Source organism: Pelophylax lessonae (genome assembly GCF_965119305.1).
Source record: "Pelophylax lessonae genome assembly, chromosome: 1".
NCBI classification, from domain to species: Eukaryota; Metazoa; Chordata; class Amphibia; order Anura; family Ranidae; genus Pelophylax; species Pelophylax lessonae.
In genome coordinates, this window is record NC_138768.1 from 395,295,298 (window position 1) to 395,311,952 (window position 16,655).

At 41.2% G+C, this 16,655-nt stretch overlaps 1 long non-coding RNA gene across 3 annotated transcripts in view; it reads left to right on the top strand.

Moving 5' to 3' along the window:
- Positions 1-16,655, top strand: part of LOC309544471 — a 1,317,369-nt gene that overhangs the window by 378,527 nt on the left and 922,187 nt on the right. For all 3 annotated transcript variants that reach the window (XR_014224852.1, XR_014224853.1, XR_014224854.1), the window contains exon 2: positions 4,927-5,042. This is a non-coding gene — a long non-coding RNA (uncharacterized lncRNA). The remainder of the gene's footprint in view (positions 1-4,926; positions 5,043-16,655) is intronic.

The following is a 16,655-nucleotide window of genomic DNA, read 5'->3' on the forward strand; positions in this document are numbered from 1 at the left end:
TAGAGACATTAACCAGAATTTCTTTACGTTGTCTGGCAAGGTGTAGTGTTGTATCTCTATCATGATAATTTATCATAAGGATAAGACAGGAATAGGGTGGTGTACTCAGTGGCAAGGGTCTGCTAGACTCTCTGTTTGCTTACTCCACTGTATATGGAAAGGAAAATGCAATGTGATCAAACATCTCTAGAAGCCATTTTCCAGCAAAGATAAGTGCAACAGAACTCTTGGCATGTTCAGGAAGGCCTATCAGATGAATATATTTTTTCACCAAAGGTGATATACCAAATCACCCATTTTTTGAAAGCAAACAGTGGATGGTTGTTTTATCACAAAATCAAAGTGGATTTCAGCCTATCCTCAGGTGTGTTAACTCTGATCTCCACTTCAGAAGTGTGGTCTCATAATTGCTGTATATCATGGCACAAAAAGGAAATGTTTCAGCAAACTTCTTTAAGGTGAGCATTTATAGAAGTAATAGATGACATTAGAGTGACATTGCTGTATAGTCTACATTATATCTCGTAGTGAGGGGATTAAGCACCTGTGGTGGATGTCATTGTACTCACTGTGCTATCCTGAGAGCCAGGAAATTACAGAGACTTTACAGAGTTTGTGCCTTTAAGCTGGCCATAGACGGTCCGAATCTCAGCTGGTTTAGGAGGGACCAGCTGAGATTAAAACCATGTATGGACAGGCTGATTGTACCCAACTTGATTGATCAATCAACTTCGGTACAACCCGCATGTCATATTTCTCTATAAATGGTTACTGCCAGTGGCTATAGCTGCTAGCAATAATCATTGTATTCTGCTGGCCAGGAATGCTCCATGCTCCCCAGGTTACAATAGTGCAACGGGAGGCATTCCCAGATCAACACTGACTGTGCTGATGGGGGAATCAAGTGATTTTTTTTCTCCCACCCATGGAATCATAACATCTTTGGCCAGACCTAACCCTATCCTGCACATCTTTATGCAGAAGACAGACAGAAGAGAATCAGGTGCAGACCCAGTCCAGGAGACGAAGATGGCAACTGCAGTAGTGGTCAAACTTTGCAGTTCCCAGGCACTGATGAGTCTGCATTTTTTGGACATTTTTAGTCATTGCTGCTCTGGACAGGTACTGACATCGTTTCCACAGTTGTCTGTGGGAAGGAATCATGATATAAATAATGGTTGAACTGAACTATGTCAGAGGAGCTCTCTGAAAATGCCACTGCTCACATGTACATGCTGACTCTGCCCCCCTAGGAGGCAGACTTTATGGCAAGAGTGTTGAGTGTGCAATTAGTGCAGGGTTGTGTGTGTGTTCACTGACAATAGTATAGAACAGCAAAATTATCATGTTGTTTATATTGTTCTTTTTATGTTACATGATTCCAATGCTTTCCCTGTCATTATCATAATGATCATCTGCTAGCAAATGCAAAATGACAAAAAAAAAAAAAAGTGTTGGGTGTCTTTGAATAACCCAAACTGTTGAAATTATCTTACACTTCTGTTTCTTTTCAAGGGCTTTTCCTTAGCAGAAGGTCAGCATAATATAATTCTCATATATCATCCTGTCTTATTTTGCATAGGTCCTTGTAAAAGACCATACATAATTTCAAATTAATGCAATTTTCAACATGGTTTGGCTATTTTATACAAAGTTCATTAACTGATACCATAACATGTAAAAAAAAAAGTTATCGATAACATGGCTACAGGTCAAACAGTTATTGTTTGAAAGATGTCACTGTATCATTGTTAGCTGCTGGTTTTTTGTGCGCTCCACAGAACAATTGATTCCTTACATTTAAAAATATTGTCAAGTTCTTGTTCCCTGTATATAGACTGTGTTAGCATTTATTGTGTCCGTTAGGATGAAATATTTGGCTAGTAGCCAAGTGTTTTTTTTTTTCATTATGAGTAGTTTGTAGTGGATAGACCAATGTACTGTAACGTCAAAAAGATATCTACTGTACATTTTCAAAGATAGGAAAGCTGAAATGTTCCCATAACAATTGGTATATTTATGAAAATGGAATGAAGGTAACTTGGTTGTACGTGGGGGCTACTACTAGTATTTTTTGTATTACAAGCTAAATAATGAAAGGGCATGCGTGATTGGGTTAGGAGCTGCAAAGCCAGTTTCTCGTCCTTCTAGTAAAGCTTAACCACCTGGGGCCCACCCACCATCAAATGATGGCAAAGCAGTGCGGCTCTCGTTCTGGGACAATGTCATATGACAGCGCCCCAGAACAGCCGCCCCCCTGCGCAGTGTGTTGATCATGTCATTGGCTCTTTACTCATGTGATTGGCTGTATCCAATCACAGCCGGTCACATGTAAATGCAGAAGTACCCTTTATCGGCGCTCCTCGCCTCACACTGTTAGAGTGTGTGGCGAGGAAAGCCAATCAGTGGCTCCTCCTTAAAAGGGGAGTCCAGGACAAATTATCAGGGCATTGATCACCAGTGCCCTGATTACAGTAAAGCAACAGCAGTGCCCATCAGTGACACCAAACAGTGCACATCAGTGACACCAATCAATGCCCATCAGTGACACCAATCAATACCCATCAGTGACCCCAATCAGTGCCCATTATTGATGTCAGTCAGTGCCTTTCAGTGCCTGCTCATCTGTGCTGCCCATCAGTGCCACCAGTCAGTGTCCATCAGTGCTGCCCAACAGTGTTGCCTATAAGTGCCCATCAGTGCCACATATCAGTGCCCATAAGTGATGCCTATCAGTGCTCATCAGTGCAGCATATTAGTTCCTCCTTATCAGTGCCACCTAATCAGTGCCCTGCAGTGCCACCTCATCAGTGCCCATAAGTGTCATCCCATCAGTGCAGACTATCAATGCCCATCAGTGCTGCCTCATCAGCGCACATCAGTGAAGGAGAAAAATTACTTATTTACTGACAGAAATGAAGAAAAATGAAAACTTTTTTTTCAAAATGTTCTGTATTGTTTTTTTTCTTTTAGTAAAAAATAAAAATAAAAAACCCAGCAGTGATTAAATACCACCATAAAAAAGCATATTTTTGTGAAAAAAAATGATAAAAAATTTTAATTTAAGTACATCATTGCATGACTGCGCAATTGTCAATCAATGTGTGACAGCGCTGAAAGCTGAAAATTAAAGTGGTTAAAGTATACTTAACATTTGACCTGACCAGTAAACTACATTCTTCATAGTGTCAAATGATTAGTGATACAATTGGGCACAGATACAGCTGCCCAACAGTCTAACAACTTATTGTGATAGATATGCTCATACCTAGAAAAATGTCCCCAGAACTAGTAAAATGATTATTTCTGTTGTGATTGATCATGGGATGAGCAATCTCCCCTTTTACTGGTACATGCTTGATGTCCTATAGAGTCAAGCCTTCTTCTTGTTAATTTGGAGGAGGGAGGTGACTAATTATAAAAAAGTGCTAAATCTTGGTGCTAAAACCTAGAACCTAGAATTAGGTTTTAAAAGGGTTAACTGCCTTTTTTAAATTATAGCTATTTATATCCTTTAAATATACACCTACATACAGCATATAAGCCCATTTTACAATGAAAGTTGAATGTCAGTAGAAGTGTATCTGATAAATATACATTTGTTGGATTTTTTCATTATAGCAAAGTTGCAGTGTTTCTTGAAGTGGACTTTGTATTCACTGAATGATGCCACTTGTTGCCTGCAGTTGCATATTAACCACTTGACCTCTGGAAGTTTTACCACCCTTCCTGACCAGGCCATTTTTTTTTGATACAGCACTGCATTATTTTAACTGTCAATTGTATGGACGTTTAACGCTGTACCAAAATAAAATGTTTGTCTTTTTTTCCCCACAAATAGAACTTTCTTTTGATGGTATATGATCACCTCTGTGGTTTTTATTTTTTGTGTTATAAACAAAAAAAGAATGACCATTTTGAAAAAAAAAAAAAGAAAACTTTCTGCTCGAAAACACATCCAATAAAAAAATGTAAAACATCAAATTTCTTCATCAATTTAGCCCAATATGTATTCTGCTACATTTTTTTGGTAAAAAAAATCCCAATAAGGATGATTGGTTTGTGCAAAATGTATAGCCTCTTCAAACTTTGGGATATAGTTATGGAATTTTTATTTATTTTTTTACTAGTAATGGCGGCAATCGGCGACTTATAGCGGGACTGCGATTTTACGGCAGACAATTTGGACACCTAGTTGACACTTTTTAGGGAACCATTGACACCAATACAGTGATCAGTGCTAAAAATATGCACTGTCCCTGTACTAATGACACTGGCTGGGAAGGGGTTAACATCAGGGGCGATAAAAGGGTTAAATGTGTGCCTATGCTGGTGATTCAGTGTAGTGGGGGAGATGCTTTTACTAGTGAAAGGCATAGATCGGCGTTCCTGCTTTACAGGAACACAGGATTCATGCCTTTTGTACTGACCGAACGGCAATCTGCCTTGTTTATATAGACAGACTGTCATTCTGCCTGTGTACCGAACGATCAGCGGATGCCAATGGACAATGGGTCCACAGGACCTCCTGATTAGTTCCCACTGTGTAGATTCACAGTGTGATCGAGCCACTGGCAGCGCACGCTTGCACCCAATACCCGTAAGCGAAACAGCCATTTGGAAATAAAAGAGAAATGTTCATGAGGTGAAATGCATCTTGTTGAACTTAAACCATAGTAAGCTACCAGATTTTAGACAGTGGCTGAATGCTTTGAACTTAGCTTTATTAAAATCTTTAGAAATGTAAAATGCAGAAATCTAAAAAAATAAATAAATGTTGCTGCTTCTCCGCAAGAATTGATATTAAAAGTGTAGACAATTTTACTCTAAGTGATCATTTAAATCACTAAGTGAACATTCTTTACTTCTAGTAAATCAAACCTTTATCAGTTTATTTATGCAGTATTTTTTGTATTCTTTTCCCAGGCAAATACATTCTGAAATCAATCGCGTCCCAAAACAGCACGATTAAAGGAAAGAATTGTCACCCAGTGCATGGATTGCGTTGGCCAAGGCCTGAGAACCGTGCTTAATATATTTAGGTATGTATGAGCTCTATTAACATTTTCTATGGTAAAAATGTAATTCAATTTATACTTTCCTTATATTTATTGCATTGAAAATGCTGAAAAATAGCAAATATTACCCTTGTCTGATACTCATAAGATGCTTCGATCTTGATTAAATCCTGCAAGACTGAAGGAATAGCCATCTAATATGTGTGTAGCGCCATTTTGAATCAGCTTTTGACCAGGTAAATTAGAAGTGATATTGTTTACAGGTCACCTAACATTACGTTTTTTTTTTTTTTATAGGTGTAGGAATGCTTACGTGTTGGTGTCTTTAGTATTTATAGTTTGTTTTGTCCAAGCATGAGGCATGAACTTCTAGTCTTTATTCCTGTAAGTGGTCTTCTGATTAAATTCTTCCTGATGTTTCCAGGCTGCTTTAAATGAAATACATCAGTCCCAGCAATGAGCAGTGCACACTACTCCAAAAATAATCTGCTACTTTTAAAGCATATTTCTTTGGAGCAAAAGAAATATGAAGTAGTTGAAAGCCTTTAGAAAGCAGCGGCTTTTCTCAGTCATTTCTTGATGTAGTACTCATGGCTCTTCTGGAGCACTCTATATTATTATTAGGTTAAACAAATGCAGGAGGCAGTGGGTGCATTGTAGCTATGTGAAGACGTTTTAGGGCTTGTGGTCAAAACTATTGCCGTATTTCCATGTTACATTCAATACACAATAATACAATTATGTGGAAAATGTGGGTAGACCCCATAAAAAGGATTGACTCTTTTAACATATTAGTTAAATCAACCTGACAATCCCCTTTACTAACCATTAGTTTATCATAATCAGCTCTAATAAACTCTTTTTCCCCTTCTCCCTTTATTTTTATTTTTTGTTTATTTTATTTTTTTAACCAAAAATAATAAAAAAATTTCCTTTTATTTTTTTTGTTCATTATTTTTTTAATAACACATTGAAAAAAAAACACACTTGAAAAAAACACGCATTCAAAGAGAAGTATGGGGTGTTTGAAAAAAAAGATTATTATTGACCTAGGGAAATGCAACTTCGATCCAATCCTAGAGGAATGCTGCATCTGTCCCATGCTTCCTCTGCAGTGAAAAGTGAGCGATCAAACACTGATCCCCTACTCTCTGAGCAGAGAACCTTGATTGTCAGTCAAAGGCTCTCTGCTTTTCCCCTCCAGGGCTCACTGGAGTGCTGGAGGAAGGAGAGACTGGCTCAAACTCCCAGTGGTGCAGCTGAGAGGCTGAGCCAGCTGCTGATCCAGGTATGTGGCTGAAACCTGACTGTACAGTCAGAATCTTTTCCCAGCCTGGACCACCTGAGTGATGCCAGCTGACAGTGGGCTTTAGACCACAGTCGGCTGAAAATGGGTCACAGGAGTACAGAACCAAGTGTACTCTTGTGATCTATAGGAAAAGTATTGCCAAAAAAGCTTTTGTCATACTTCTCCATTTTTTTTTTTTTTTAAATGTTGCAATACTTTATACCAGAATTATAATTTTAGTATCATCTTAACTAGGGCAAATTACAGAAATACATGTATACTTTTTATCTACAAGATGTCTTGTTTGTCCCTAATTAGTGTTGAGCGAACACGGACTGTATTATTCGTGTTCGTACCGAATAATTGGATTTTTTGTACCCGAACACGGACACGGACACTTTACTGTATGTTCGGGTAAAAATCCGTGTTCGGTCGTTTTATTTCCGGGTTTTGCATGCTTTGGCGCTCTTTTCATGGCGGGCTTTCAACAGCCAATCAACAATCGTTTAACTGGTGTGCCTTAAGCCATCCCAGCCATGCCTGCAAATGTCTCAGTAGCTGTGATTGGCCGTCTGAAGCATGTGACCAAGTCTTTATAAGTTCGAGGCAGCCGCAGCGGCGTCATTATGCTGCTTAGATTCAGGGACAGAGCACACATCAACGTGCTGGCTGCTGATTAGGGAAAGATAGGCAGGAAAAAACCATTTGTGTCCGGATAGAATTGAGGGACAGGTCGGAGTGTTTAGGCAGGGCGAGTTGTAGGCATTTTAGGGATAGAGTCTGCTGAATTATAGGGTCAGTGTCTTCTACAAACTACAATCGATATTGCTGTGTGGGGGGTGGGGTCTGCACTCAATCCTGATCTACGATCTCTTCTCAATCCTGTTAGGGACAGAGTCTGCTGAATTTTAGGGAAACTGTGTTCTACAAACTACAATCGATATTGCTGTGTGGTGTGGGATTGGAGATAGGCAGGTGTCAGTGATCCACATCCATTTTTCTGTGTGTGAGCTGCAGTGAACACAATCTTTTTGGGCTGCAGTGAACACAATCTTTTTGGGCTGCAGTGAACACAATCTTTTTGGGCTGCAGTGAACACAATCTTTTTGGGCTGCAGTGAACACAATCTTTTTGGGGTGCAGTGAACAAAATCTTTTTGGGGTGCAGTGAACACAATCCTTTTTGGTGTGCAGTGAACACAATCTTTGTGGGGTGCAGTGAACAAAATCCTTTGTGGGGTGCAGTGAACACAATCTTTTTGGGGTGCAGTGAACAAAATCCTTTTTGGGGTGCAGTGAACAACATCCTTTTTGGGGTGCAGTGAACACAATCTTTTTGGGGTGCAGTGAACAAAATCCTTTGTGGGGTGCAGTGAACACAATCTTTTTGGGGTGCAGTGAACACAATCTTTTTGGGGTGGAGTGAACAACATCCTTTTTGGGGTGCAGTGAACAAAATCCTTTTTGGGGTGCAGTGAACAAAATCATTTTTGGGGTGCAGTGAACACAATCTTTTTGGGGTGCAGTGAACACAATCTTTGTGGGGTGCAGTGAACACAATCTTTTTGGGGTGGAGTGAACAACATCCTTTTTGGGGTGCAGTGAACAACATCCTTTTTGGGGTGCAGTGAACACAATCTTTTTGGGGTGCAGTGAACAGAATCTTTGTGGGGTACAGTGAACAGAATCTTTGTGGGGTGCAGTGAACACAATCTTTGGGGGGTACAGTGAACACAATCTTTGTGAGGTGCAGTGAACACAATCTTTGTGGGGTGCAGTGAACACAATCATTGTGGGGTGCAGTGAACTCAATCTTTGTGGGGTACAGTGAACACAAAAACCTTTGGGGATCAGTTAAATTGGGGGATAGTCTGTGTTGGTACGTGTGAGAGAGATCCACCTTTCCAAGTTGTTGGGGTTCATCTCATACTTCTGAAGGTTTGAGGGTGCTGCCTGTTCCATACTCCCCCTACTCCTAGCCTTTTAGGGGTACAAACAATAGTAATTGGGGCCTAGTGTGGTTGTGTACGTGTGATATACATACACTTTTTTGGGATCATATTTTCTATTCCGCTATTTAATCAAAAACCTTTGGGGATCAGTTAAATTGGGGGATAGTCTGTGTTGGTACGTGTGAGAGAGATCCACCTTTCCAAGTTGTTGGGGTTCATCTCATACTTCTGAAGGTTTGAGGGTGCTGCCTGTTCCATACTCCCCCTACTCCTCATCTAGCCTTTTAGGGGTACAAACAATAGTAATTGGGGCCTAGTGTGGTTGTGTACGTGTGATATACATACACTTTTTTTGGATCATATTTTCTATTCCGCTATTTAATCAAAAACCTTTGGGGATCAGTTAAATTGGGGGATAGTCTGTGTCGGTACGTGTGAGAGAGATCCACCTTTCCAAGTTGTTGGGGTTCATCTCATACTTCTGAAGGTTTGAGGGTGCTGCCTGTTCCATACTCCCCCTACTCCTCATCTAGCCTTTTAGGGGTACAAACAATAGTAATTGGGGCCCAGTGTGGTTGTGTACGTGTGATATACATACACTTTTTTGGGATCATATTTTCTATTCCGCTATTTAATCAAAAACCTTTGGGGATCAGTTAAATTGGGGGATAGTCTGTGTCGGTACGTGTGAGAGAGATCCACCTTTCCAAGTTGTTGGGGTTCATCTCATACTTCTGAAGGTTTGAGGGTGCTGCCTGTTCCATACCCCCCCTACTCCTCATCTAGCCTTTTAGGGGTACAAACAATAGTAATTGGGGCCTAGTGTGGTTGTGTACGTGTGATATACATACACTTTTTTTGGATCATATTTTCTATTCCGCTATTTAATCAAAAACCTTTGGGGATCAGTTAAATTGGGGGATAGTCTGTGTCGGTACGTGTGAGAGAGATCCACCTTTCCAAGTTGTTGGGGTTCATCTCATACTTCTGAAGGTTTGAGGGTGCTGCCTGTTCCATACTCCCCCTACTCCTCATCTAGCCTTTTAGGGGTACAAACAATAGTAATTGGGGCCCAGTGTGGTTGTGTACGTGTGATATACATACACTTTTTTTGGATCATATTTTCTATTCCGCTATTTAATTTAACTGGGCCTCCATGCGAGACCTGTGTGCCTTGTTGCGCTGTTTTGAGTACTCCACCAACATGGCCAGTGGCAATGACGCCGTTCTCAGCTTAACTATCCCACTTCTATGCCTCCTTGAAAAAACAATTCGGGCGATGATGGAAGAGGATGTGGCACAGGATGAGGAGGAGGAGGAGGATGAAGAGGTAACATTTCCAAGGCTTTCAGGGCAGTCATTCGCAAGGGGCTCCGAGGGTGGGTTCCTGCACACGCAAACGCCAGGGACGCAATTGTCCAGCAGGGGCACAGTTCTGGAGGATGAGGAGGATGAGGAGGAGGAGGAGCTGGAGGAGGAGATGGAACCATGTTCACAGCAGGGTGGCACCCAGGCCAGCTCATGGCCATCACTGGTGCGTGGCTGGGGGGATACAGAGGACACGGACGATACACCTCCCACAGAGGACAGCCTTTCGTTGCCTCTGGGCAGCCTGGCACACATGAGCGATTACATGCTGCAGTGTCTCCACAACGACCGCCGAGTTGCCCACATTCTAACTTGTGCTGATTACTGGGTGGCCACGCTGCTGGATCCCCGTTACAAGGACAACGTACCGTCCTTAATTCACTCACTGGAGCGCGATCGCAAGATGCGCGAGTACAAGCGCACGCTGGTAGACGCCATGCTGCTGGCATTCCCATCTGACAGCGGGGCCACAGTGGAAGCACAAGGCAGAGGAGGAGGAGGAGGAGGTCGCCAACGCAACCAGGGCACCGCCAGCACCTCAGAAGGCAGGGTTAGCATGGCCGAAATGTGGAAAAGCTTTGTCAGCACGCCACAACAAACAGCAGCACCAGCAGCTCAGATGGAACGTCTTAGCAGGAGGCAGCATTTTACCAACATGGTGGAGCAGTATGTGTGCACACGCCTACATGTAGTGAATGACGGGTCTGCCCCCTTCAACTTCTGGGTCTCCAAATTGGGCACATGGCCTGAGCTTGCCCTTTACGCCTTGGAGGTGCTGGCGTGCCCTGCAGCCAGTGTATTATCTGAACGGGTATTTAGCACGGCTGGGGGCGTTATAACAGACAAGCGCAGCCGCCTGTCCAGAGACAATGTGGACAAGCTCACGTTCATTAAAATGAACCAGGCATGGATCCCACGGGACTTTTCCGTACCTTATGCAGAATAGCAATGGATACCGACCTTACCCACCCATTGTTCCATTTTTGCTCTTTCTCACTCTTTTGGGGTGTACCCTCATTTAAAATTTTTGAAAAGAAGCAGTGTTGGCTACCTCGTCCTCCTCCTCAGGGCCAGATTAATGTAGGGGCTATTGGAGCTGCAGCTCCAGGCCCCTACCTTTTATATAGGCCCCGGGTTGGCCATATTCACTGTTACCGCTCTTCTGTCACTTGTAAACACAGAAGTCTGGCTTCTATGCTCGCTTCCCCAGGCAGCACCCTCAGAACCTCCCCACACAGCGTGAAGGCCGGACAAGGAGGGACAGTTGGCGATGCATGGATGTGTTTATGGGCTTCAGAGACAGCATCCCATGTTGAATTAGGCATGCATGGCTGCACCCTTCCTCCTCTGGGTGCATGGCAAGGCACGGCCCTTAAGGCCCTTCAAAATCCTCAGCACCAAGCCCATGATGCTGTTAATCCGGCCCTGGTCCTCCTCCACCGCCGCTTCCACCTACACCGCCCATAGGTGTGCGCAGCCTATTGCATTAAGGTGTGCACCCCAAAGTTGAAATACACATGCATGTGTTTGCCAGCAGGGAGAGTAATGTATCGGGGCCATGTACCTGTAGGCAAGGAGAAATAGAGCAGAGCAGGTCCCAGGGAGATCTTTCCCATCTCCTCACTGGCAATGCTATGTGCCCTAGGTGATTAGGGTGTGCCCAGGCACACCCAGCACACCCTGTGCGCACGCCTATGTCACCGCCACATCCACCACCACCTCAACCTCCCTCCTACTCCATATGGGCCTCGTCCTTCAGAGATGAAGAAGAACATTGTTTTATTTTTCTGTTTTTTTTTTGTTGTTTTAAGTTATTTCCCTATCCACATTTGTTTGCAGAGCACTTGCCATGCTCTTAATTACGTTTTGCTGCCATTTGCAGCACTCTAGCCCTTTCCTTTGGTGTTTTAGAGCCATTTTAGTGCCTTAAAGTTCGGGTCCCCATTGACTTCAATGGGGTTCGGTGTCCGGGAAAAGTTCGGTAAAAGTCCGGGACACGGACCCGGACTTTTTTTTAAAGTTCGGCCGAACCCGTCGAACACGGACATCTAGGTGTTCGCTCAACCCTATCCCTAATTGCTTTGCCACTTTGGACATATTACATACTTCCAAAGAGTGAAGGAGTGAAGCATTAAACAAGTACTAGTTCAAGTATATTTGAAAATTGATCGATCCTGATATCTCATTCCTTGAGGCTCTAAAATGGAACGACAGTACACATACACCCCGAATTACCCCTTTATGGAAAGTAGACAGTCCAAGGTAGTCACTAAGTGGTATGTTGAGTTTTTTGAAGTTGTCAATTTTTGTCACAATCTTTTGGAAAATTAAGAAATTAAACAAAATGTGTGTTTTTCCACAATTGTTTTTTTCCATACTGTCACCAGTGCAATGCCGCATCATCATATGGCTGGTGAGGTGGTTGATCAGGAATACTGACTGGTGACAGTATGTAAAAAAAAAAAAAAAAAACATCCTGTTATCAGAGTAGTTCAATGTCACCATAGTGATACTGTACTACTCTAGGGAGGGTGATCAGGGATTTTTTTTACACAATTACTACTTTTAACAGTGATGTTCATTGTTATAATCAATCATTTTAACTGTCAAAGAATGGCTTTCATTCATGGCAGCCTACTTACTGTTGTGGTGCTGTGATTGTCTACAGCTAACCACATGGTACAAGGTGCCATGTACCATATGATAGCTGTGGGCCAATGACAGCATCATAACAGTAAGCAAGCTGTCATGAATTGAAGCCATTCATGACAGTTTTGCTTACAGTGTAATCATGTGAAAGGCTATGATTGGTCAAATTTGTCACATGATACCCCAGCCACTCACAGCAGCCAGGTACCATTTACTGTGATCTGCTGTGTCCACCATACACAGTGATCACAGGTTTGTGCCACTGCACGCCCCAGGGGGTGCGCCAGTGCTTATGTGCTCAGTGACATGAGCAGGTACATTGCTGAGCCTGTACAGTAGCTGCCACCTGCTAGCAATGAATCTACTGTTAGTGGGTGACAAGTGGTTAAAGTGTTGCCAATGGAGAATTTTAGATTCCATATTTTTTTAAATATCACAGTCACATGCAATTTTAAGCTTTGACATGTTTGCTATCAGTTTACTAAACATAATCCTTTCTTTAAAATGTTACCAAACAATGGGTATTAGGGGTACATCTCATAAAATTAGAATATCATCAAAAAGTTAATTTATTTCAGCGATTCAATTCAAAAAGTAAAACTCAAATTTTATACAGATGCGTTCCACACACAGTGATATATTTCAAGCATTTATTTCTTTTATTTTGATAATTATGCCTTAGAGCTTGTGAAAACCCAAATGTTTTTTAAGACCAAAATGTTGGCTTAATGAAAAGGATTTTCATGTACAGTATAGTATGCACTTATAATACTAGGTCGGGGCTCTTTTTGCATGAATTACTGCATCAATGCGGCGTGGCATGGAGGCGATGAGCCTGTGGCGCTGCTGAGGTGTTATGGAAGCCCAGGTTGCTTTGATAGCGGCGTTCAACTCATCTACAATTAAACTGATACTGTGATCATGAAACCAGGTATTGGTACTTTTGGCAGTGTGGGCAGGTGTCAAATCCTGCTGGAAAATGAAAACCATCATCTCCATAAAGCTGGAGAGCAGAGGGAAGCATGAAGTGCTCTAGAATTTCCTGGTAGAGGGCTGCGCTGACTTTGGACTTGATAAAACACAGTGAACCAACACCAGCAGATGACATGACTCCCCAAATCATCACTGACTGTGGAAACCTCACACTGGACCTCATGCAACTTTGATTCTGTGCCTCTCCACTCTTCCCCCGGACTCTGGGGCCTTGAATTCCAAATACAATGCAAAATATTCCACACTACATGCACATACTTTTCAGTAAGCTAACATTTCTGTATTAAAAATCCATTTTTTTTTTTGTTGGTTTAATGTAACATTCTAATTTCCTGAGATACTGAATTTTAGGTTTTTACTAGCTGTAAGTTCACAAAACAACAGCAATTTCCCTCGCAGGGGGTTCCACCATTACTGTATATTGTACATTCAGCCTCCTGGCTACTTCAGGCCTCGCCTAGGCCTTAGGTATGCTCCTCCGGAGTGGTACCGGAGTCAAAACCTTCAAAAAAGCACCTAGGGCTGCATGCACTAGGTCCCCCAAGGTTTGTAAGACTTTGAGAAGAAAAGACTCGTGTGAGGGCAGCTGTGTTAAAGAATAGCCACAGCAGCATTCAACTTGCCCTTAATTACTCCAGTTTCTCAGGTAGACATTACATCCTTTGTTAGCCAAAGTGGCTTTCCTATTGCTTATGAATAATATTTATATCGTTACCATTGCTATTGTAAAGGTGACCCCTTAATGTTAGCAATACCTGCATACAATATTTTGCTCTGCAAATTACCCTCTGTATAGTAATGTAAAATATTGTTGTAGCTAAAATTATTGTTGTATATAATGTGGAACCAAATACCTCAAATAGACCTTTATATTATACTTTATGCACATGCTTAACTAAATATTCCAAAAAATAAATATAGTTTTGATACAACTGTTCAGTAATCAATGTGGCAGCGTTCTGTTTATTTTTTCATGGAAATATGTATGACATTCTATTACAAGAAGCTTTTTTGTGGCACTGCTTGGATATTGTCTGTAATATTGCTTTGCTTACAGTTCAGAGAGAGCAAAGGTATATTTAGCTTGGCCTCCAGGGTATTCTGAGTCATCTAGTCATCTATAATACTGCTTAGGGACACAGTAAACTCTCGGCATGGTGCCCTTAGGGCCACTAAGGAATAAACAAGTTTCACTTTGACTCAAAGCAATTACAAGCAAATTGGAAAGTCCCAATTTAAACCTAACATCATGATCATATTATGTAAATATTTAAATGAATATTTGCAAGAGGAATTGTAGCAAATAACACTGCATGGCGCCAGTATGCAGTAGAGAATTCTCTGTTCTAGAAATCTATAAGGTAAACCACTGTCAAGAACTTTCCAACTTGAATCTATCTATCTATCTATCTATCTATCTATCTATCTATCTATCTATCTATCTATCTATCTATCTATCTATCTATCTATCTATCTATCTATCTATCTATCTATCTATCTATCTATCTATCTATCTATCTATCTATCTATCTATCTATCTATCTATCTAATCTTTTCTGCTAAAAAATATTTTGTATTTCAGAAAATATTGAAATAATGCTTCTAGATACTGGAATGTGTATTGTCTTAATATGTAAAATATTGATTGCTCTTTGTTTTACATTGTTCAAAAAGGGTCTGGTGCAGTTTTAGCCACACTTGGGTGTATTGGCAGCCCATTCAAATTGCATTAATTTAAGAACAAAATGCACTTTAAATGAACTTTTGGGCATTGTAACATTCTTAAAAACACTGTTTTACAAATGCCTAATCTTTTCATTTAAAATAAGCCTTTCCCTCTGTAGACAATGGATCAATAGACTGCTGCATGTGTTAGCAAAGGACTAAATCTTTCTATTTCTATTTGAACCCAGATAAGAAGGCCCCATTAGTTATTTAAATCATTATCACATTATTTATTGGAAAGATCATCACCGTTAGTATATGCTTTGGGTTTAAACATTTAAGCTCGAAGGGATGAAACTCATCTAAATCAAAATTTTAAACCCTTAAAACAAGTACTTAAAGATATTTTAACTTACAACTTTAGGATGTGCCTTGAGTTTTTTTTTCTTTTAATAGCATGCTTTGATGTGACTTAAATGTTGGAAGTGCACTTTATATTGATATACAGTATATCTTAAGCATACTATTAGACTGTGTGTCAGGGCACCAAAATAAAATATAAATATAGTTGTTTTTTCTTAGGAACACAGTATGCAGTTTAAAAAGTTTAATTACTTCCCCTCTTACACCTCTGCATCCCCTGTAAACCAAAGCAGTTTTCACGTTTCTGCTTTGGACCTATTTATTCTACATTAACATTGTCATTACTTAAGATAACAAAGTAATATACTGTATATACTGTATATAAGAAGGCCAGCATGGTGGCCTGAATTTATGGGAGGAGTTTGGGGGTATATATATTCCGCTCACTCCCTTATCTCCCTGTCAGTTTCTGGTGCGTGATACATCTGAAGTCACCAAGCCGATTTCTCCTCGCGCTTTCCAGAGACACCTCTTGTCTTCGTTTAGGGATCTCGTTTGTTGCCATTGGTAAGCCATTTGAATTTTCATGTTCGGACAAGCACTGTTTATGTGTTTTTTCGTTTTACTAACTCCTTTTTTACTTTCTTTTTGTCTTCCGATTTTGTGGTCTCATCTTTTAGGGTTAAATCTTGCTTTCAGCTGTTATCTGTCATACCGCACAGTTCGAAGTTTCATGTCGATGTTGCATGTTTCCTGTGTTCGTTAGCATCCTACGGTCTCTTTTCTCCATTCTGTCACAAAATTATGACACCTTTTCGCTTCCATACATACTGATTCTCACACTCGTCCTGTGTCTATTTTCCTATTTCATTTTTCATGTTCTTTTGCATGGGGGTTTCAAACAGTTCACATTTCCAGTTTCTATCAGCCTTCCTCAACAAGGCTCTATGGTTGAACTCACGCATTTCCAAACTTCTACGAAGCTACGAAAGCAGAGCTGTTAAATTGCTGTTTCCAACCCCATCAGTAGCCGGGCCTAGTCAGAGCCAGTTTCTCTTCAGTCGGAACCAGTTTCTCTTTAGTCCATATACACGGCACTCACTCAGTTACACATGAAGATCAACACCTTATTCACATCTATCCATGATATCCAACCTAGAGTGAAGGCCTTAGAATCGCATTATGCAGGCGCTACCCCAGAGGTAGTAGCAGTTCTAGCTTCAGCAGTCTGATTACAGGAACGACGGATCCCAATCCCACCATTTATCCAGCACATTTCATCCCAGCCAACATTGGAAAGATATTCTAGAGGGCAAGGACATGAACTTGGCCTCACTTCTCCTTGCCGCAAGCAATTTGC